Source organism: Tamandua tetradactyla, chromosome 1, assembly GCF_023851605.1.
Source record: "Tamandua tetradactyla isolate mTamTet1 chromosome 1, mTamTet1.pri, whole genome shotgun sequence".
Lineage (NCBI taxonomy): Eukaryota > Metazoa > Chordata > Mammalia > Pilosa > Myrmecophagidae > Tamandua > Tamandua tetradactyla.
The window spans coordinates 24716819-24738766 of NC_135327.1; the positions used below are offsets into that span (position 1 = coordinate 24716819).

The 21948-nt window shown below is 34.5% G+C and overlaps 1 protein-coding gene and 1 pseudogene across 2 annotated transcripts in view; one reads left to right on the plus strand and one right to left on the minus strand.

Moving 5' to 3' along the window:
* Positions 1–21948, plus strand: part of PTPRA (protein tyrosine phosphatase receptor type A) — a 253295-nt gene that overhangs the window by 91048 nt on the left and 140299 nt on the right. The window lies entirely within an intron of this gene.
* Positions 7167–8039, minus strand: LOC143643995 (nuclear ubiquitous casein and cyclin-dependent kinase substrate 1-like; annotated as a pseudogene).

Sequence of the window (21948 nt, forward strand, 5' to 3'; positions counted from 1 at the left end):
CAGCTGAAATGTCACTTATTTAAAGATGTCTCCTAAATTCTCTTGAAGATGTTTTTTCCTTTTTTAAGACTGTCACAACAATTATATTATTGTTCACAATGCAGTTTTTTTTTCCTTTTTGCATGGGCAGGCACTGGGAATCGAACCTGGGTCTCCAGCATGGCAGGCGAGAACTCTGCCTCCTGAGCCACCATGGCCTGTCCTCACAGTGTATTTCAATTTCTTATTTCTTGGTAGTTTGTTGAGGGCAACACATGTTAATCCTAGCATGTGTTCAGTAGATCTGTGCTGAATGTTAAGTGCCAGGGACATATTTGTTTATTTAAGGATATTGACTAAAACTAAAATGTCAGGGTCTATAATGTCATAACTCTTTCTTTTCTTTTTATGATTTGAAGAATTGTGTCTATACTAAATTTCAGCTTGTTTTTTGGAGATAACCAAACATACTAGTGATATATCCATGTTAGGTTTGGTGTTTGACAAATCTGTGACTGTAACAGATGATGGTGACTAAAGAACTTAATCACAAATAACCCATGGTTCATCCCCCTAAGAAGATATTCATTTCAAGGAGATCTTTAGGTTTATACAGTAAGTTAAGTTAAATATCTGATGATTACAGAAAATGTAAAGAAATTTGAGTACACTTTGAATGAAGAAGGGATATGGGGTTAACAGACTAAAGCTCTATTTCTGACAGTGCTACTAATTAGCCATGTGACTCTGGGCAAATCTCTTTGAGTCACAGTTTCTTCATCTATAAAGTGATCAAGGACCTGATGCTCTAAGACAGATCTTCTAGCCTCCAAATTATATAATTCTAAAACATTGTGTAATTTCTAAAATATTAGTCCAGCAAAGGACGTACTTATATTCCAGCTCACTCTAAAAAGAATTTGAAGTAATTTCCCAAAATGCATATAATACTATTGTGTGTGTGTGGAAGGGTGCATAAATGTTTAGTGAGTGTGTGTGTAGGAGCTCTCTTGCAAGGTAATCATAATTACGTCTGGTAATAGAAACTGAATGGTTGGCGGAGTCTTGGTGTTCTAGTTTGCTAGCTGCCAGAATGCAACATACCAGAAACGGAATGCCTTTTAAAAAGGGGAATTTTTTTTTTTTAATATGACAAGAAAGAAACACAAACATGCTTAACGTATGATCATTCCATTCTACATACATAATCAGTAATTCACAATATCATCACATAGTTGTATATTCATTATCTGATCATTTCTTAGAACATTTGCATCAATTCAGAAAAAGAAAAAGACAACAGAAAAAATTTCATATATACCATACCCCTTACCCCTCCCTTTCATTGATCACTAGCATTTCAGTCGGTTTATTTTAACATTTGTTCCCCTATTATTTATTTTTATTCCCTATGTTTTACTTGTCTGTTGAGAAGATAGATAAAAGGGGCTTCAGACACAAGGATTTCACAATTACACAGTCACATTGTGAAAGCTATATCATTATACAATCATCTTCAATAAACGTGGCTACTGGAACACAGCTCTGCATAAAAAGGGGAATTTAGTGAGTTGCTTGTTTACAGTTCTAAGGCGGAGGAAATGTCCCAATTAGAAATTTCCAATCTAAGGCATCCAGGGAAAGATACCTTGGTTCAAGAAGGCCGATGAAGTTCAGGGTCTCTCTCTCAAGTGAGTAGGCACATAGCGAACACAGTCATGGTTTCTCTCTCAGCTGAAAGGGCACATGGCAAGCATGGCATCATCTGCTAGCTTTCTCTCCTGGAGTCCTGTTTCATGAAGCTCCCTCGGGAGACATTTTTGTGCTTCATTTCCAAAGGTCGCTGGCTGTTGGGCTCTGCTTTTTGTGGCTGTTTCATTCTGCTCTGCTCTCTCTTAATCTCTCGTTCTCCAAAATGTTTCCTCTTTTATAGGACTCCAGAAATTTATCAAGACCCATCCAAATGGATGGAGACATGTCATCACCTAATCCAGCTTAACAACCACTCTTGATTAAATCACATCTCCAGGGAAATTATCTGATTACAATTTCAAACATACAGTATTGAGTAGAAATTATTCTGCCTTTATGAAATGGGATTTAGATTAAAGCATGGCTTTTCTAGGGTCCATACATCCTTTCAAACTGCACACTTGGAAAGGAGAGGACCTCCTATTTAGTGTATTTTCTTGAATTTTCTATCATGTGCTTGATTATCTACTCAATAAAGACAAATAAAATTTTAAATGTATAAGTATATACATAAAGAAGCAGGGGTTAAAGGGGAAATAAGCGCCTAATGGTAAGATGTAGTCTGGGGCTGTTAGTACAGAGTGAAGTCCATTAGATCCTTTGCAGTTATTTAAAGAGGGCTATAGATTGAGTTTGAGTTATAGTAGCCAAGGCAAAGAGGTTCTAAGAGATTCACTTAACTCACAAGATATAAATCGTCATCAAATAGTGGGAAACAAAGCCTTTCCTGGCTTTAAGGTTTGAGACATTTTCATCTTAAAAAGGGTATTGTATAATATGGTAGAATAACTCTAAGGTCATAATGTAGTGCATTATCTCAAATGGGGCCCTTGGATATATTTTAGAAGGAAGTCTCTTGAGTAGATTCTCATGGTTTTTAAAATTTCAATAATCTGGAATGCAAGTACATAGATAACTGACCATCTTATAACTGAGTATTGCCATATAATTTCAGTACCCATGTTTGTGTGTATGTTTAGGATCATTGACCATGTACTTATTTATTTGTATTTAAATGGTTTGTGATCATTGGAAGACCAAATAATGCTGGGCACACTATATGAATAAAAGCTCTGCAGATGTTTTAAGCGGAAAGCAATGAGAGAATTGGTATTATGTGGCAGATGTGTTTAAGCATGCCAAACTAAAAAAAAACTGATGTAGTAGTCAATACTGTATCCATGTTGTGAATGGTGATTTAGTTTCAGCATTAAATCTATTATTATTTATTAATGCCATTAATTTGAATTTTACCTTTTCTATATATATATATAGTAAATTTGTTTTGGTTCTGTGGTTGTATGCTTATATTTATTTACTTATTTTTAAAAATTGTTAACACTGAAGGTAAGTTTTGTTTTCTTTAAAAGGGGTTGTACTTCTCTAAAATTTGAGAACCCCTCTAGTAGCAATTTTGCAATAGATCTTGTTATATCATCCTTCATTCTAAGCAGAATCCACAGTGTTCAAACAAACGGTATTTGTCTACTATCATTTCTCATATTTGAATTTTGCTAAGAGTTGGAAAAAGAAAATTTGAAGTTGTGAGTGTATTTGCTGATTAATCGCAGATCTACTTTTTATGGAGTCTAAAAGACAATACTTCCTGTATGCACGACCAAGATTTTCTTTATCCACAAATGAACAACTTTCCCTGTTGTTGTTTTTCTGTTGAGGCAAGTGTTAGTTCTTGACCTCAAAACATTACCAACGTAGAAAATAATAATTTAAAAAAATGTTATCAACATAGATAACTTTTTCTGTCTTTTACAATTCAAATAATTGAGAAAGAATTTTGAAAGAAAGGAGGGTGACAAGGTTTGTATTCCATGCAGTGCTATCTGATTAGGAGACTGTTGAGTCCAACTTTGTGACTCTTAGGGCAATTTGGCTATAGGCACCATTTGACAACTGTGTAAATTGCTTTCCTTTCTGGTCTGCCAGAAATTTTTATGAATGGCTGTTGAATGATATCCAGTGCTTTTTCTGCATCCAGTAACATTTATGTGATTTTTGTTTAAAATGGCAATACAATGAATTACATTAGTCAAATTTTTTTGTTTTACATTAACTCGTACTTTATTTGCTTAAAACCTTAACATTGTCAGTTTGAAAAGAAATCCACTGTGTTGTGTATGTATAGCTTGATCTTGCCCTTTAAATTCTAGGCTTCTTTTTCTTTTTCCTTGATAAATTTATCTAAAAATAAATTTTATCTAAAAAAATCATGTTAATATAAATTTACATAAGCATGAACCATTAGAGAATGAGACCTGAGATTGTAGCAGGATAAAAGGATCAATGGCTCTGAGCCTCTTTGAGATAACAAGTGATGAAATAATAAAAGAAAACCCATACCCTTAAGCAAGGTCAGATAACCTCATTCCCCACACCCTTCCCCAGGTAAAAAATATGAATACTTTTAGTAACAATTCAGAATTCATTTTTTATCTCTTGCCTGTCTTATCAGTAGAAGTTTAAAGTCATGATAATTTTAGATAGCTATACTCATGTATATAGACATATAAATTTATATTGACAATTGATTTTTTAAAAAGTCCAGGAAAAGGAAGAACCAATCATCTCTAACTAAAACCCTTATATACTTTTTGATTACTGTTCAATTTGCTATCATTCAGCAAAGGGCAAAATTTTTTAGTGATCACCTCAAATCTTATTGCTTCCCGATTGTAGTATACCTTCCATTAAAAATAAAAAGATGGGGAGGTACGACGGTACCTCCATGGCAGAATTCTTGCCTGCCATGCCAGAGACCTGGGTTCGATTTCCAGTGCCTGCCCATCCAAAAAAAAAAAGGAGAGAAAAAGATGAAAGTATAAAAATAAAGGAATAAATAAAAATGAAAAATTAATTAAAACAATGGAACAGTCAACCCAGTGATTAATGTGACATGGCTTTCATTGGGGTTGAAGGAAAGAAATAGCAAAGAGAAGACCAGTAGACAAAAGGTAACTTAAGCATACAATGGTTTTCTTAAGAAAAAAAAGAAAAGAGAAAATGTATCAACAAATGGAAAAAAGCATTCAAAGCCCGTAAGTCAAGCCATAGCCAAACCATGTTCTATCTTAAGTAGGTTTTATTTATTTTTTTATTTTATTTTATTTTTTATTTTTTTTTTATTAATTAAAAAAAGAATTAACAAAACAATTAGAAATCATTCCAATCTACATGTACAATCAGTAATTCTTAATAACATCACATAGTTGCATATTCATCATTTCTTAGTACATTTGCATCGATTTAGAAAAAGAAATAAAAAGACAACAGAATAAGAATTAAAACAATAATAGAAAGAAAAAAAAAACAAAAACAAAAAACCTATACCTCACATGCAGCTTCATTCAGTGTTTTAACATAATTGCATTACAATTGGGTAGTATTGTGCTGTCCATTTCTGAGTTTTTATATCCAGTCCCGTTGTACAGTCTGTATCCCTTCATCTCCAATTATCCCTTCTCTTTTTTCTTTTTTTTTTTTAATTAACGGAAAAAAAGAAATTAACCCAACATTTAGAGATCATACCATTCTACACATGCAATCATTAATTCTTAACATCATCACATAGATGCATGATCATCATTTCTTAGTACATTTGCATTGGTTTAGAAGAACTAGCAACATAACCGAAAAAGATATAGAATGTTAATATAGAGAAAAAAATAAAAGTAATAATAGTAAAATCAAAACAAAACAAAACAAAAACCTATAGCTCAGATGCAGCTTCATTCAGTGTTTTAACATGATTACTTTACAATTAGGTATTATTGTGCTGTCCATTTTTGAGTTTTTGTATCTAGTCCTGTTGCACAGTCTGTATCCCTTCAGCTTCAATTACCCATTGTCTTACCCTGTTTCTAACTCCTGCTGAACTCTGTTACCAATGACATATTTCAAGTTTATTCTCGAATGACCGTTCACATCAGTGGGACCATACAGTATTTGTCCTTTAGTTTTTGACTGGATTCACTCAGCATAATATTCTCTAGGTCCATCCATGTTATTACATGGTTCATAAGTTTATCTTGTCTTAAAGCTGCATAATATTCCATCGTATGTATATACCACAGTTTGTTTAGCCACTCTTCTGTTGATGGAGATTTTGGCTGTTTCCATCTCTTTGCAATTGTAAATAACGCTGCTATAAACATTGGTGTGCAAATGTCCGTTTGTGTCTTTGCCCTTAAGTCCTTTGAGTAGATACCTAGCAATGGTATTGCTGGGTCGTATGGCAATTCTATATTCAGCTTTTTGAGGAACCGCCAAACTGCCTTCCACAGTGGTTGCACCCTTTGACATTCCCACCAACAGTGGATAAGTGTGCCTCTTTCTCCGCATCCTCTCCAGCACTTGTCATTTTCTGTTTTGTTGATAATGGCCATTCTGGTGGGTGTGAGATGATATCTCATTGTGGTTTTGATTTGCATTTCTCTAATGGCCAGGGACATTGAGCATCTCTTCATGTGCCTCTTGGCCATCCGTATTTCCTCTTCTGAGAGGTGTCTGTTCAAGTCTTTTTCCCATTTTGTAATTGGGTTGGCTGTCTTTTTGTTGTTGAGATGAACAATCTCTTTATAAATTCTGGATACTAGACCTTTATCTGATATATCATTTCCAAATATTGTCTCCCATTGTGAAGGCTGTCTTTCTACTTTCTTGATGAAGTTCTTTGATGCACAAAAGTGTTTAATTTTGAGGAGTTCCCATTTATTTATTTCCTTCTTCAGTGCTCTTGCTTTAGGTTTAAGGTCCATAAAACCGCCTCCAGTTGTAAGATCCATAAGATATCTCCCAACATTTTCCTCTAACTGTTTTATGGTCTTAGACCTAATGTTTAGATCTTTGATCCATTTTGAGTTAACTTTTGTATAGGGTGTGAGAGATGGGTCTTCTTTCATTCTTTTGCATATGGATATCCAGTTCTCTAGGCACCATTTATTGAAGAGACTGCTCTGTCCCAGGTGAGTTGGCTTGACTGCCTTATCAAAGATCAAATGTCCATAGATGAGAGGGTCTATATCTGAGCACTCTATTCGATTCCATTGGTCGATATATCTATCTTTATGCCAATACCATGCTGTTTTGACCACTGTGGCTTCATAATATGCCTTAAAGTCAGGCAGCGCGAGACCTCCAGCTTCGTTTTTTTTCCTCAAGATGTTTTTAGCAATTCGGGGCACCCTGCCCTTCCAGATAAATTTGCTTATTGGTTTTTCTATTTCTGAAAAATAAGTTGTTGGGATTTTGATTGGTATTGCATTGAATCTGTAAATCAATTTAGGTAGGATTGACATCTTAACTATATTTAGTCTTCCAATCCATGAACACGGTATTAGGTTTTATTTTTTACCCCTCTTTAAAAAATTCCTTTTTTTTTTTTTTTTTAAATAAAATCTCTCCACAAACCATTATCACTTTTAATCCTCCCCAGACTGGGCTTTCATCTTCAGACCCTTCGTCCCCAGATTTTTCAGGTGGAGGGCTTGCAGATAGTTTATTTTCCAGAGGTCTTTCTGGTTCCTCATCTTCTTTGGGGGAAGGAGTCTTTTCCTTTGGTAACTTGGAAGCTATGGAGTGACACACTTTCCCTCTACCTTTCACTAGACCTGATATCACTGTAGCCTTTAGCCTGGGATTGGACATTTTCTTTCTTTTTTTTTCTCAGGTTGGCTTTCTTTATATATATATAAAGAAATATATATATGTATTTTATTTTTTTCATGGGCAGGCACTGGGAATCGAACCCCGGTCTCCGACATGGCAGGCAAGAACTCTGCCTGCTGAGCCACCTTGGCCTGCCCTCAGGTTTGGCTTTCTTCACCATCTTTTTTGTTTTTCATTTTTGAACTGCCATAGTCACTGCTGTCATCATCTTCTATTAGGAAATCTTCTTTGCTGCCAGAATCTTTCTCCTGGAATGGTGCTTCATCCTCTTCTTCTGGTTCTTCCTCACTGCCTACATCTTCCGTGAGCATATCCCTTTGTTTAGAAGCTGCTTTTGATGCTGCCTGTCATTGCTGGTCCACATTTTTATGATCTTCTTTTTCATCTTTGCTGTCTTCTAATGAAAGAGAATCATCCTTCTTGGTTTTCACATCTTTTTCTTCTGAGTCCTTACTATCTTCCTGTTATTCTTTCCAGATCGCCTCTTATTTTTAGTTTCTCATGGAGATCAAATTTTCTTAGCTGGAGGGCCCAAATCTTTCCCATGATCTTCATCAGCATCATCAGATTCCTGACGCTGTGAATAATCAAATTTGACCTTCCTATTCCTGAACTGGCCGAGACATGTTCATTGTTGAAACAGGATCCAGTAGAGAAGCCAAGGACCAAGACCCCCACAACCCCACGCACTCAGTGTCCCCCCCACTCCAAACTGTGGCAGTAGGGCCGGTACCACCGAACCCTGAGCTCCTGGCTTCTCAAACTCTGTCCCTCCTTGGTTTTGGCCTCTTCACCACATACCCTCCATTCCTGGTCCCCAGCTCTTCACAATGGATGAATCACATTAATAAATTTTTAACATTAAACGCAACTTGCTCATGATGTATGATATTGTCTTTTTTAAGTGATAAGTTGATGGGTTCAGATTAATGATATTTTGGTCTGAATTTTTTCACTAACAATTCAGACTATTTTCTAATTTCCATTAGAGTTTTCTTCTTTGGTTCATGGGTATTGATAAGTGTGACTTTTAATTTTCAACTATGGTTTTTTCTAGTTATCTTTTTATAATGGGTTTCTAGATTAATTGTACTGTGGTTAAAAAATATGGCCTACATGATTTTAGTGCTGTGGAAATTACATATAGTTTTTTCTGACTATACCCTTCACCCACATTCCACAGTTGTAAACATTTTATCACAACTGCCCTATTTTCTTACTTTACCGATCTATTTATATAGATTTCATGAATCATTTGAGAATAAGTTACAGACATATGCTCTTTTACTCCTAAATCAGTATATATTTCCTACAAACAAGGACACTCCTAAACAACCATAGTACACCCATCAAAATCAGAAAATTTACTGCCATCTAAGCCACAGAAGCTATTCAAATTTCACAATTATGCCCTTTATAATTAAAAACAACAACAACAAACCACCCCACCCTACACAAAACCAAAAACAAAGACCTCTTCCCTTTCCCCTCTCCTTTCTGATTCAGGAATGATCCAGTTTCATCCCTTCCATTTGGTTGTCCTGTCTTCAGTCTCTTTCAATCTAGAATATTTCCTTAATCTTTACTTGTTTTCTGTGACATTTTTTTAAGAGTTTGGGCCATTACTTTGTAGACGGTTCCTCAGTTTGGGTTAGTCTGATGTTTTTATGTGAGTAGATTTAGGTTCTGTGTTTTGGGCAGAATACCACAAACATACTGTTGTATTTTTCTCACTGCTTTCTATCAGGAGGCACATGTTGATTTCTCCCATTTCTGGATATGTTAAATTGTATCACCGTTGTATGACAATGGTCACCACTAAAAGGTTAGTTTAGAAATATTTTGTATTTGCTAATTAATAAGTAACAAGCATTTTGTGGAATGATACTTTGAGATGATATAAATAGCCCATTTCTGAACAAATTTTTACCTACTAGTTTTAGCACCCAGTGATGATTCATGCCTGGATCAGTTATTACTATAGTGGTTACCAGATGGTGATTTTTACAAATTTCATCATTCCTCATGTGTTCATCATTTGGCATTTCACTGTAAAGAAAGGTTTTTCTTCCTATTTAAGGAAAAAAAAAAGCATTTGTGTTAATATAGATTTGTAGATTACTATTTTATTACATTTTTATTTATTTTAATGCTCAAATTGTCTCCTACTGGCTTTGGCCAGTAGAAACTATTTCAAGTTCACTTCTTTTTCTTTTTCATGTACCCATCACTCTTTGATCACTTTTTTTTTCTTATTTTTTGGCACAAGATTTTCTATACTTATGTACTTTCTGTGCCCAGTCCTGGAATCAACCATTCATCAAGTAACTCTGGTTTCTTTTATTAGAGTCTGGTACTAGATATGTTCTTTGCTACTGGAGTGTCTTTGCTTCTAGGCCCTGTGAGAGAACACAGCTGGGCTAAATATGTATGTCTATTAGTACATCTACATATAAACTTACACAAATACCTAATTTATCTGCCTATAAATGCTGAAAGCTACTATTTCACACTGATACCTCTAATTCCAATCCAACACCATAAGATTTATTCTAGTTTTTCCCCTTTCTGTATTTGTACTTCCCTTCCCTGACATTGAGAAATCTGGCTCTCATTATCTTTTTGCTCCCTCCCTCTGTAGGTAGCAATCTCCAAACCATGAGGTCCATATTCTTGGCTCTGATCCCCACTGAGTGTGCTGGCTGAGGACCCACTTCAAGTTTCATGATCTGTTTTTATGTACAGACAGTCCTCACTTTGCATGGTTCCAAAATGCATGAATTTCATTTACCATGGTTTAATTAAGTAACATCATTCCCCCAATAAAAGTTAATGAAATGTAATATGTTTTTTGATCAGGATTAGTTTCTCCAAAATTTTCTTAAAATTTCCTTTGACCTTGTAGTAGCTGTTACACCTCCCACACATCGTTCGATTGAACTAACTTGTTTTTTTATACACACACATACATATATACATATTTTTTGAGAAAAATTACAGTCTCTGCACTGTTCTCAGCTGAACATTACACAGCTCTGCATTTCCTTCTGTTAATTCCTTTTGGAATAGTGGGTGGGTAGCAGAGGAGAGGATATGTACAATAATGTATTTTTAGTTCTTTTGAACAGAGAGTTTGCTCTGGCAATTGCTATTGATGGCAGGAAGTATATTTTTAGCTTCAGGGAAGGAGGGGTGTTATGAATCCTGGTATAAGAAAACCTGGGAGGCTGTGCTTAATATATTTCATTAAAGCTGATTTGCACTTCATAGTTTTTGCCTTAGAAATGTAGTTGAGATGAATGGGGTTTTTTGTATGTGTATTGAAAATGCTCCTTAATTTGGAAAATACTCTTCCCTTTTGACATTTTACAATATGCAACCCCTAAACAAAGGCACTTCTAGAGCATAAAAGATGTGTATGGTGAATTTAGGTGGTAGTATGCAGTATATAGTAAGGCTGTTGAAGGGGTACAAAATATTATTCCCAAGTTGATATTATTCATAAAGTTCTTATAGTATAGTTTCTATTGCAATTTTTTTCAAATATGTATATATTTTAATTTTAACATTTGTTCCCCCTATTATTTATTTATTTTTAATCCATATGTTTTACTCATCTGTCCATACTGTAGATAAAAGGAGCATCAGACACGAGGTTTTCATGCAACCTTGAACATGCAATAGTCACATGCAATTTTTTTTTAAAGATTGAACCCAAGATATTGTATTTGGTCCATAAAGTATTCTTGGTAAAATCAATTTGAGGTTTTCCATATAGATGTCACCTAACTTTCTCACACATTTGATTGGGAGAGGATTTTTACCCATGATTATCATGTGCAGTGGGCATATTCAGTAGAAGCTGAATTATTCTGAAGCTTTCACTTTTCTTTTCCTACTCACTTTATTAATTGAGGGGAGCAAAGAGTTGGTCTCCAAGGATACATCTTCTCTCTTCTGCTGGCCTCAGATAGATGCATGCAGTCATGGAAACGAGGCAGTAAACTCATTCTTGGCAGCTACCAGCAATCATCTGATTCTTTCTTTTAAAAGCATGAGATTGTTTAATAATACTTTTTGGGAAGGTTGGTGCCAAATGATTCCAGGTCATCCCTGAGAAGATTGGGAATGTTGTTGAATACATTTAAGTGGTTCAGTTAAGTATTAACAGGTTGCTGAATAAAAACACAGTGATTTAACTAAAAATTTTTGTCTAATTTAATTAGAAAGACCTATAAAATACAGAATAATTAATGTTTAGTCCTTTTTAGAATAATTTAAAACATTTCTAAGTATAATTTGAGGATTTTATTTTTTGTTTTTAACTTAATGAATTCAAAATGTTAAAAGTTTTAGAAATGTTAAGCTTTATTTAATAGCAGAATGATACCAAGGAAGGTTTTCAACAGGCCCATTAAAATTAGTCCACCTGTGAAATGAAAACATATGAAATAAGGTGCTCTTTAAAATATTTTGTTGATTCTGAAGCTGGACTGCCTAGGTTCAGATCCCGTCTCTGCTGCTTGTGTATCAGTTTCTTCATTTTAAAAATGGGGGATAATAATAGCTCACTTCAGGGGGTTGTGATGAGGAATAAATTAGCTAGGATATGTTAAGTGCCTGATTTATAAGGAGTATGCTGATTTGAAAGGATGTATGTACCCTAGAAAAGCCATGTTTTAATCCTAATCCCATTTTGTAAAGGCAGCTGTTTCTTCTAATCCCTATTCAGTACTATATGTTTGAAACTGTAATTAAATCATCTCCTGGAGGTGTTACTCAATCAAGAGTGATTGTAAACTGGATTAGGTGGAGATATGTCTCCACCCATTCAGGTGGGTTTTGATTAGTTTACTGGAATCCTGTAAAGGAGGAAACATTTTTGGAGAATGCAGGAGATTCAGAGAGAGCAGAGAATGCTGCAGCATCACAAACCAGAGTCCACCAGCCGGTGACCTTTGGAGATGAAGAAGGAAAATGCCTCCCTGGGAGCTTCATGAAACAAAAAACCAGGAGAGAAAAGCTAGCAGATGACGCCGTGTTCGCCATGTGCCCTTCCAGCTGAGAGAGAAGCCCTGACTGTGTTCGCCATGTGCTTTCTCACTTGAGAGACAAACCCTGAACATCATCGGCCTTCTTGAACCAAGGCATCTTTCTCTGGATGCCTGTGATTGGACATTTCTATAGACTTGTGTTAATTAGGATATTTTCTCAACCTTTGAACTGTAACTAGCAACATATTAAATTCCCCTTTTTAAAAAGCCATTCCATTTCTGGTATGTTGCATTCTGGCAGCTAGCAAACTAGAACAAGGAAATATTGGCTATTCCATTTCTACATAATATGTAGCATTATTGAAGAGTTTGTAAAAGCTGAGAAACAAATTTAGAAAGGGTTCCTACTGAATTTATTTGAGAAGATATTTAAAAGAAGGAAGGTATGTTTGACATATGTACATCTTTTTAGTCAACAAGGGGTGATAGAGGGTTTAGGAATCTCCTCCCTACTCTCTGTTCCCTCATTTCTTCTAGAGATTTAGTAATGGGTTTAGATAACTTAGTAAGGTATTTGTCAATTTGATAAACACCAGTTGCTACTTACTGGGTGCTAGATCACAAAAATATGTAAGGCACATTCTCTTCCCTCAAATATGTCTCATTTGGAGGGTTGTGGGTGGGGACGGTATAGAAGTGAGGATGACCTATTCTTACAAAACTTAATTCTTTAAACATTGGGTTAGTACTGCACTAGCAGAATAAAAATTTAAAAAGTGATACAGAGTTAGAGAGGAGAGGATGCAAATGAAGAAACATACAAGACTAATATGAAGAAAACTATAAAACATTACAGAAAGATTTTTAAAAAGCTATAAAAATTGGATATTTATGCTGTGTTCCTAAATGCAAAACTTAAATGTTATAAAGACATTATACAGTTGTCAGTGCTCCCCAAATTGGTCTACAAATTTAATGTAAATTGGTTTGTAAGCTCACTGGGTCTTTTTGAGAGCTCGACAGATTGCACATACGTTCATTTGGAAGGGCAAATTAATTAGAAAGTTTAAGACAATTTTGAAAATTTTTGAAAAAGAACAGTAGTTGGTGAGATCTTCCAGACAGTAAATATCAGAAAATTAAAGGTAGTTAAACAGGCATTGGTGTTAGGCAAATAAATAATGAATCAGAATAAAATGTCCAGAAACAGACCTGAATATGTTTGAAAAGTTAAAATATGACAAAAGTGATATTTAAAAATCAGAGAGAAAAGGACAGAGTATTCAATAAATGGTCCTGTAACAATGGGCTGTTTGGAAAAAAAAATACATTAAGATTCCTAATTTAGACTATCCTTAATCACCACATTATTGAGTTAATGTAACCAAGTTTCTAAATTATCCACATTTCATTCTTCTTCTAGAATACATTGAACATAGGTTCCAATTTCCCCTATCCTTGCTAATACTCGTTATATACTGTTTATTATTATTATTTTTTTTTACAGCCATACTAGTGGATGTGAAGTGGTAACACATTGTGGTTTTTATTTGCATTTCCCTGACAGCTAATGATAAGCAATTTTTCATGTTTTTATTAGCTATGTGTAAATCTTTGGAGAAATGACTATTCAGATTCTTTGCCCAATTTTTAATTGGGTTGTTGTCTTTTTGTTATTGAGTTATAAGAGTTCTGTATATTTTGCATACTAGACCCTTGTCAGATTTTGATTTGCAAATGTAAGTTGGGTTTTTACTTTCTTATTCTTTTTTGTGTGTGTTCTGTTTTTTTTAAAGGACAAACATTTTTTATTTTGATGAAGTTCAATTTATCTCTTTTTTCTTTGTTGCTTATGTTTTTGGTATCATATCTAGGAATCCATGGCCAAATCCACGGTCACAAAGATTTATCTCTGTGTTGTCTTCTAAGAGTTTTGTACTTTTAGCTCTCACATGTAGGTCTTTGATCCATTTTTATTTAATTTTCATGTGTTGTGTGAAGTAAGGGGCCACTTTCATTTTTTTTGCATTTGGCTATCCAGTTTTCCCAATTCCATTTATTATAGAAGCTATTCTTTCCCCATTGAATTGTTTGGTGCCCTTGTCAAAAATTGCTTCATTTCTAGACTCTCAATTCTATTCTGTTGAATTATATGTCTGTCTGTGTCAGTACCACTGTTTTGATTATTGTGACATTCTATAAGTTTTGGAATATGGAACTATGAGTCTTCCAACTTCGTTCTCCTTTCCAAGATTGTTTTGACTGTTCAGGTTCCCTTGTAATTCTTGAAGAATTTTAGGATCATCATTTTTATTTCTACAGAAAAGGCCACTGGAATTCTTATGGGATTACATTGACTCTTTAGATTGCTTTGGGAAGTATTTCCATTTTAATGATATTAAATCTTCTAATCCATGTCACTGGATTTTTTTTTAAAGTCTTTAATTTCTTTCAGCAGTGTTTCATAGTTTTCAGTGTGGAAGTCTTGCACCTCAAAGTTATTTCTGAAGTTTTTTATTTTTTTAATGCTATTGTAAATGGAATTATTTTCTCAGTTTCATTTTTGAATTGTTCATTGGTAGTTTGTAGAAATACAACTAATTTTTGCATGCTAATCTAGTACCTTGCAACTTGCTGAATTTATTAGCTGTAATAGTTTTTTGTGGGTTCTTAAGGATTTTCTGTATATGATATCATGTTATTACAACATAGAGATAGTTTTACTTCTTTCTTTTCAATTTGGATGCCTTTTATTTATTTTGCTTGTTTAATTGCTCTGACTGGAACTTCTAGTACAGTGTTGAATAGAAGTGACTAAAGTGCACATCCTTGTCTTGTACCTGATCTTTTGGGGAAAGCTTTCAGTCTTTCATCACTGACTGTGTTATCTGTGGGTTTTTCATATGTGCTCTTTTGTCATGTTATGATCATTCCCTTCTATTTCTAGTTCATTGAGTCATATAAAAGCTCTTATCAGATGTCTTTCTGTACCAGTTAAGGTGGTTGTTTGGTTTTTTCCTTCATTCTATTAATGTAGTGTATTATACTGATACATAGACTTAAAATTTTTTATTGTGGTAACATTTGTATAACAAAAAATTCATGATTTTATCCATTTTAAAGTATAAAATTCATTGGCATTAATTAAATTTACAGTGTTGTGCTGCCGTCACTGCCATCCATTACCAAAACTTTTTTCATTACCCTAAATAGAAACTTTACACCCATTAAGTAGTTCTCCCCATTCCTCTTCTACTCCCTGCCCATACTCCTGCCCCTACTCCCTGCCAGTCCCTGGTAACCTCTTACCTCCGTTCTGTCTCTGTGAATTTGCTTTTTCTAGATATTTCATATAAGTGGAATTATATTATATTTATCCTTTTGTATCTGGCTTTTGTTTCACTTAGCATAATGTGTTCAAGGCTCAGATATTTGTACCATGTATCAGAACTTCATTGCTTTTTGTAGCTGAATAATATTCCACTGTATAGATATACCACAGTTTGTTTATCCATTTATCTGTCAGTGGACATTTGGTTTGTTTGCACCTTTCAGCTATTATGAATAATGCTGCTATGAATATTCGTATACATGTATCTGTTAATACATAAACTTTACTGGCAGTTAATTAGCTATTAGCTTAAATTTTTTATCCCATCTTTTTCATTGTCAGTGGGATTTATTATAAATAGCATATGTATTGAATGCATGTCTTCAAGTTATCAAATATATGAGATTATCTTTTTTTTAAATCAGCTTTGTTAAAGTATAATCTACTTGTAACAAAATGCACCCATTTTTAATGTACAGTTGGACAAGTTTTGTCAAATTTAGATACCTGAATAACAACCATTACCACAATAAAGATAACGTTTACAAAACCCCCCAAAATTCTCCTGTGCTCTTCCCCGTCATTCTTTTCCACTACTGAGCCCCAGGTAACCATTGATCTACTTTCTGTTACTATGTCTTTTCTAGAGTGTGATTCTATAACATATAGTAAAATATTCTTGTGTCTATATTCTTTCACTCATTGTAATGTTTTTGAGGTTTATCTATGTTAGGAATGTTAGTAAATATTCTTTTTTTTTTAAATCTTTTTTTCTGAGTAATAATCCATTGTATAAATATACTACAACTTGTTTATCCCCCATATATTAGTAAGTATTTAGATTGTTTCTAGTTTGGTTTCCTTATGAATAAAACTGTTAAGGAACATAGATGTACAAGTCTTTTTGTGTATAAGTCCTAGTACAGGAATTACTGGGTTTTATGGTAAATGTATGTTGAGCTTTATAAGAACCTGCCAAACCGTTTTCCAAAATTTTACGTTTTCCAGTCTCGTCATATTGGGTAAGAGTTCTAGTTACCCTACATCCTCACCATCAGTTGGTATTGTCAGCCTTTTACATTTTAGCCATTATAATGGTTGTGTAGTAGTCTTTGATTGTGGTCTTAATTTGCATTTCCCTGATGGCTAATGAGGTTGAGCATCTGTTTTTGTGCTTATTGGTCATTTGTGAAGTGTCTTCTTAAATCTTTTGCCCATTTTTTTGTTGGGTTATTATTGTTTATTGAATTATGATTGAGTTGTTAGTGTTCTTTATATATTCTGAGTACAATTATTAATCATATATGTGTGTTATAAATATTCTGACAGTCTGTGACTTACCTTTTCATATTTTTTGTCTTGTCTTTCAAACTGCTGAAGATTTTAAGTTTGATGAAGTCTAAATTATTAGTTTTCTTTTTTTGTGATTCGGGCTCTTTCTGTCCAATTTGAGAAATTCTTTGCTATCTGTAGGAGGCAGAATTCTAAGATGACCTCCAGTGACCCATGCCCTTGTATAATTTCATTTTCATGAGTGTGGGCAGAGCCTATGGATATGATGGGATTTCATTCTTGTTGTTAGGTTAGGTTATATGGCAAAGGGAGATAGATGGCTCTGATCTAATCACATGAGCCCTTCAAATCTGGGTCTGGAAGTTAGCCAGAAGAAGCAAAAAGGATTTGGAGTATGAGAAGGATTAAACTTAAGGATGACTTTTCATACAGGGTTTGAGGATGGATAGGGCCACATGGCAAGTAATGCGAATGAACTCTAGGAACAGAGAATGGCCCCTGACTGATAGGTAGCAAAGAAACAGGCTCCTCAGTTCTACAACCACCAAGAATTAAATTCTGCCACAGTGAACTTGAAAGAAGATCCTAAGATCCAGATGAGAACACAGCCTAGCTGCACTTAACCGTTGTGAGATCCTGAGTAAGGAATCCAGCTTCATGGTGCCTGGATTTTTGACCTTTAAATTTGTGATCGTTTGTTATATAGTGATAGAAAACAAATAAATAATCTCAACATTGTAAAGATTTTCTTTTATATTTTCTTGTAGTTTTAGGTTTTACATTTAGATCATGTTCTAGTTTGCTAGCTGCCAGAATACATTATACCAGAAACAGAATGGCTTTTAAAAAGGGAGTTTATCAAGTTGCAGGTATTAAGTTGCAAGCCTATGAAAACATCCAAGTTAAAGCAAGGCTATAGAAGTGTCCAATCTAAGGCATCCAGGTAAAGATACCTTGGTTCAAGAAGGCTGATGAAGTGCAGGGTTTCTCTCTCATCTGAAAAGGCACATGGTGAACATGGCAATGTCTGCTAGCTTTCTCTCCAGGCTTCGTGTTTCATGAAGCTCCCCCAGGGGTATTTTCCTTCTTCCTCTCCAAAGGTCTCTGGCTACATGGGCTCTCATTACTCTCTCCACAATGTTTCCTCTTTTAAAGGATTCCAGTAAACTAATCAAGACCCACCTAGAATAGGTGGAATCACACCTCCTTCTAATCAAAGATTAACACCCACATTTGGGCGCGCTGCATCTCCCTGGAGATAATTTAATCAAGTTTCTGACCTGCAGTGCCGCACAGGAATTAAAAAAAGCGGCTGCCTCCACAAGATGGATCAGGATTAAAACATGGCTTTTTGAGGGGTACACAATCCTTTCAAACTGGAACAGGTCTCATCTCCTTTTCACTTAAGTTTTGTGTATGGCAAGAGATTAAGGGTCAAAGTATATTTTTTCCATATGGTTATCCATTTGTTTTAGCACTGTTTATGAAAAAGATTGTTTCCTGTTGGATGGCCCTGGCATCTTTATAGAAAATCAGTTGATCATTTATGTATGTTTCTATTTCTGGACTCAGTTCTATTCTGTTGGTTTATATATGTTTTATACTCAGCATGGTATCTTGTTTACTATCAAGTAGTCTTCCAACTTCGTTTTTCTTCATTGTAATTGTTTTAACTATTCTAAGTTATTTGCATTTCTATGTAAATTTTATTTTATTTTTATTTTTTAATTCATCCTATCTTTTTAAAAAAACTTTTTTATTACATAGCATAACATACATACAAAGCAGAGAGATTAGCAGGCCAATTAATTCCACTTCATCTTTAGAAATCATGAATACATATGTGGTTGTGGCGTCAGGAAATAAATACCGGTTATTTGTATTTAAAGTTTTTAAGTTACCTAACAGTTCTTTATGAAAGGGTTTGTGATTTCCAGGTCAGTCTCTCATTTCAGGAGGCTGGGCCATGTGTTCAGGTAGTGTTTTAGAAAGTGCTTAATAAATACGGATGATATGGAAAAAAAAAGAAAAAAGAAAAAAGAAAAAAAAAAAACACCTCATACCAAAACCAGGCAAAGATATTACAAAAAAGAAAACTACAGACCATTCTCTCTAATGAATATAGATGCAAAAATCCTCAACAAAATTCTAGCAAATAGAATCCAGCAACACATTAAAAGAATTATACATCATGACCAAGTAGGATTCATCCCAGGTATGCAAGGATGGTTCAACATAAGAAAATCAATTAATGTAATACACCTTATCAACAAATCAAAGCAGAAAAATCACATGATCATCTCAATTGATGCAGAGAAGGCATTTGACAAAATTCAACATCCTTTCCTGTTGAAAGGATAGGAATACAGGGGAATTTCCTTAAAATGATAAAGGGAATATATGAAAAACTCACAGCTAATATCATCCTCAATGGGGAAAAACTGAAAACTTTCCCTCTAAAATCAGGAACAAGACAAGGACGTCCACTATCACCACTGTTACTCAACATTGTGTTGGAAGTTCTAGCCAGAGCAATTAGACAAGAAAAAGAAATACAAGGCATCAAAATTGGAAAGGAAGAAGTAAAACTCTCACTGTTTGCAGATGATATGATACTATATGTCGAAAACCCTGAAAAATCCACAGCAAAACTACTATAGCTAATAAATGAGTACAGCAAAGTGGCAGGCTACAAGATCAACATTCAAAAATCTGTAGTGTTTCTTTACACTAGTAATGAATAATCTGAGGTGGAAATCAAGAAGCAAATTCCATTTACAATTGCAACTAAAAGAATAAAATACTTAGGAATAAATTTAACTAAAGAGACAAAAGACCTATACAAAGAAAACTACAAAAAACTGTTAAAAGAAATCACAGAAGACCTAAATAGATGGAAGGGCATACCATGTTCATGGATTGGAAAACTAAATATAGTTAAGATGTCAATTCTACCTAAATTGATTTACAGATTCAACGCACTACCAATCAAAATCCCAACAACTTACTTCTCAGAAATAGAAAAACCAATAAGCAAATTCATCTGGAAGGGCAGGTTGCCCCGAATTGCTAAAAGTATCTTGAGGAAAAAAAAACAAAGCTGGAGGTCTCACGCTGCCAGACTTTAAGGCATATTATGAAGCTACAGTGGTCAAAACAGCGTGGTACTGGCATAAAGATAGATATATTGACCAATGGAATCGAATAGAGTGTTCAGATATAGACCCTCTCATCTATGGACGTTTAATCTTTGATAAGGCAGTCAAGCCAACTCACCTGGGACAGAACAGTCTCTTCAATAAATGGTGCCTAGAGAACTGGATATCCATATGCAAAAGAATGAAAGAGGGTCCGTATCTCACACCCTATACAAAAGTTAACTCAAAATGGATCAAAGATCTAAACATCAGGTCTAAGACCATAAAACAGTTAGAGGAAAATGTAGGGAAATATCTTATAAATCTTATAATTGGAGGCAGTTTTATAGACCTTACACCTAAAGCAAGAGCACTCAAGAAAGAAAGAAATGGGAACTCCTCAAAATTAAACACTTTTGTACATCAAAGAACTTCATCAAGAAAGTAAAAAGACAGCCTACACAATGGGAGACAATATTTGGAAACGACATATCAGATAAAGGTCTAGTATCCAGAATTTATAAAGAGATTGTTCAATTCAACAACAAAAAGACAGCCAATCCAAAAAAAAAAAAAGCAAAGAAAGAAAAAGAAAAAAATAATTTCCAAAGCACCCTTCGACAAGTAGTTATACAATAGATCATGGGCTACCATTCCTTTATCTCAGATTTTTCCCTCTAGCTGCTCCAGAATACTGGAGGTCAGAAGGAATATATATATTTTTTATCATCACAATTGACTTTTTTCTCTTTTGTGAAAAATAACATATATACAAAAAGCAATAAATTTCAAAGCACATTGCAACACTTAGTTGTAGAACACATTTCAGAGTTTGGTATGGGTTACAATTCTACAATTTTAGGTTTTTACTTCTAGCTGCTCTTAGACACTGGAGGCCAAAATAAATATCAGTATAACGATTCACCAGTCATACTCATTTGTTAACCCGACCTCTGTGTAACTCCACCATCACCTTTGATCTTTCTCCCACTCTTTAGGGGTATTTGCGCTATGCCCATTTTAACTTTTTTATGTTGAAAGGGGCTGTCAATAATATGGGATAGGGGAATGGAGCTAGTTGATATTCTGGAGAGGCTGGGCCCCTCTGCATTTCAGGACTTATCTGGTCAAGGGACTCATCTGGAGGTTGTAGGTTTCTGGAAAGTTACCCTAGTGCATGGAACCTTTGTAGAATCTTCTGTAATGCCCTAAGTGTTCTTTAGGATTGGCAGGAATGATTTTTGTTAGGGTTTGGCAGGCTATCATAGGTAACAGTGTCTAACTGAAGCTTGCATAAGAGTGATCTCCAGAGTACCTTCTTGATTCTGAACTCTCTCAGCTACTGATATCTTGTTATACTTCTTTTCCCCCTTTTGGTCAAAATGACATTGTTGGTCCCACAGTGCCAGGGCCAGACTCATCCCTGGGAGTCTTTTTCTATGTAAATTTTAAAATCAGCTTCTCAGTTTTTACAAAAAATTGAGAATTTGATTGAGGTTACATTGATGCCATAGACAGGTTGGGACAAATTGATATCTTAGCAATATTAAATCTTTTGATCTGTGAACAGATTATAACTCTCCATTTATTTGTTCAGCAGTGTTTTATGTTCTTCAGTATATAAGCCTTATGTATCTTTTTTTTCTTTTTCTGGAGTAATGTGAATGTTCTTATATATCTTTTGTTAAATTTATCCCAAAGTAATTGTTGTTTTTTTTACTCTGTTATAAATAGTATTTTTTCAATTTCCAGCAGTTCATTGCTGATATATGGAGATATA